Consider the following 2,826-nt stretch of genomic DNA (forward strand, 5'->3'; position numbering starts at 1 on the left):
ACGCTTTCAGTTGCGCCATCTCATGTACTTTTCACGCCCACCTGTGAGATAGGCGTTCGCGTTAGGCACACTTAGCAGATGAAGAACCTTATGCCCAGTACGGTTAAGGAGCTGGTGTGAAGTGTCAAAGCTATGAAATGTAGAACTGCACTAGCCTTGGCTGACTCCACGTCATGTGTTCTTGCCACTGCACCACAGCTACCCACCATTTTGGGGATGGGAAACTGATAGCTGGGGTAGCAGTTTCTTCTTTGCTTCAACCTCAGGGACAGACCTTCTAAGAATGATGTGTTCTTCACAGCTGACCATTTTCTTCCAACTTGAGGATTTCAGTGCTAAGGGGCCTGACAGTACACATCTGGACTGGGTTTCCCTAGAGTGGCTTCTGGGTTTAGGAAGAGGATATAATTGCCTGAGGTGGTGGTAGGAGCGGTGGAATGAGAAGAATGAAATTGAAAAGGGAGCCTGGCATAATTCAGGACCTGTCACAATTCACAAACAAGCCACTTATAGGGGCCTGTTTGCCCAAGCCTTTTAAGTGGCTTAAATTAATTAGGATAACAATACATGTTGACATTCTGGTTTTTATTTAGGAGAGGTGAAATATTGACACGTCTCCCACACCCCAAATCACTTTATAGACGTGGGCATCCTGCCCCCCTCTCGCCCTTCTCCACTCCTCTAGTCAGAGGCATTCGGAACTACCTCTTTCCCTGGCTCTGTATTAAGGGATTAGTCTTAAGGATTGATTTCCCCTTCCTAGGTGCCTGCTTTAATTCTCTACTGCACTAAGTTACCGAGCTTCTACCTTCTCCAGGTTTTTTGGTAGTGTTTTGCTTTTATGACTGAATGCGGTGTCTGTCCTGAATGTCTTTCATCTGAAGATCTCCAGGCACTTAACAATTAGTTACTGGGCTGCACAAACATTAAGGTGATGTGTCTGTGTCATTAGTCAGGATTTATGAGTTAGGGAACCAGCTTCTGGATGAGGAGGCAGGTCAAGGTCTGGAGTGGGTTAAGAGTGAGGCCTGTTCAAGGACCCAAGTCTCAAGTTTCTTGGCTCTTGTCTTCCACCAAAAATAAAGGTCTATAAGAAAGCAGTCTCAGATGGAGCTAAAAATGATAACAACTTCCATTTATTGGGTGCTTACGATCTGTTCAAACTATACTAAGAATTTTCCCATTTAATACAACAGGATTACGTAATAGGCCTTGTTATTATCTCCATTTTACACATAATGAGATTGAGGCACAATTAATGACTTGCCTGGAGTCATCCAGCTAGTAAGTGGTAGAATCAGGATTTAAGCACAAGCAGTCACCATATTCCCAGTTCAGAAACTCTGGCATGTGATACGAACTCCCATTGTTCTAAGGAACAGTGCTGTTCATTAACAGGAGACAAACGTTCACTGAGCATTTATGTGCTCAGTGCAAGACACAGGTAATGTGAAACAGATTCATTCAACAAATATGTGTGTCAGGTACTATGCTAGGTATTCAGTTAATTTTATCGAAAGAATGAATAGAAAGTATTCATAATTTTAATTATAGTCATTACTTTCAAATATTCAAATATTTGAAGAATAGATTAAATTCAGATAGTTTGGCAAGATGGGGACTGGGGAGGGTAAGCTTCTTCTAGGCCAAAGCAAAGATTTGGAGGTGGGAATGGATAATGAGCCTAGAATCATATAATAGCACATCCATTTCAACCTTTATTTATTTATTTAGGCAAACTCAGATTATTGATAATGTCTGCCTGAAACGTTGCATTGAGGATTCTGAGGAAAGAGTGCCGGGTAGTAATGTCTGCCATGTACTCCAGATGGAAAATGGCAGTTGTAGTGGAGGGACTAATTGTTTGAAATTATTTCCTCTCTTTTCTGCCCACTGCCATGTGACTTGCAGTAACTCCTGTAGAAGGAATATATGTCTCATGTCGTTGACTTTGGGCTTTGTCATGTTTCATAGTTTGGCTGAAGAGATGTGGACAGACGTGACTCATGCCATGTTTAAGCACATGAGTTTCCGCTTTCTGGTTCTTCCCTGCCACTAGAATGGGCATATTCCATGTGATCGTTGCCTTCTGCCTGGGCCCTGGAATGAAACTTACAGAGCAGAGCTGCCGCGTCCTCACAACCTGCATGTACATAAAGCAGAAGCCAAACTGGTTGTTGTAAGTCCCTTAGATTTTGGGGTTGGTTGTGATTGCAGCAAACCTGAATGAAAGCTACAGTTGGAAGCCAGGCGAGGTGGCTCACTCCTGTAATCCCAGCATGGGAGGCCGAGGTGGGCGGATCACTTGAGGTCAGCCTGACCAACTGGGGAAACCTCTCTACTAAAAATACAAAAATTAGCCAGGCGTGGTGGTGTGTGCCTGTAATCCCGGCTACTCGGGAGACTGAGGCAGGAGAATCACTTGAACCCCGGAGGCAGAGGTTGCAGTGAGCCAGGATCGTGGCACTGCACCTCAGCCTGGGTGACAGAGGGAGATTCTGTCTCAAAAAAAAAAAAAAACAGCTACCGTTGGATAGTTGGATAATGGAAGATAAAATTGGAAAGACAGACTTAAGCCAGAGTATAGAGAGTTTTGAATGCCAGGTGAGCCAGAGCCTGCTATGTGTTTATCAGAACCTGTTTCTTTGTTTTTCTTGGATACACAGCTGGACCACATTTTTTTTTTTTTTAGTAGACTAATTTATATTTTTATCTGCCTGGTTGTGTCATTGCTTTGCTAAGTATTTCTTTTTTTTTCCCATTTATTTATTTTATTGCATTTTCGGTTTTGGGGTACATGTGAAGAACATGCAAAATTGTTGCATA

This window comes from Cebus imitator, unplaced genomic scaffold, assembly GCF_001604975.1.
Source record: "Cebus imitator isolate Cc_AM_T3 unplaced genomic scaffold, Cebus_imitator-1.0 Scaffold285, whole genome shotgun sequence".
Taxonomy (NCBI): domain Eukaryota; kingdom Metazoa; phylum Chordata; class Mammalia; order Primates; family Cebidae; genus Cebus; species Cebus imitator.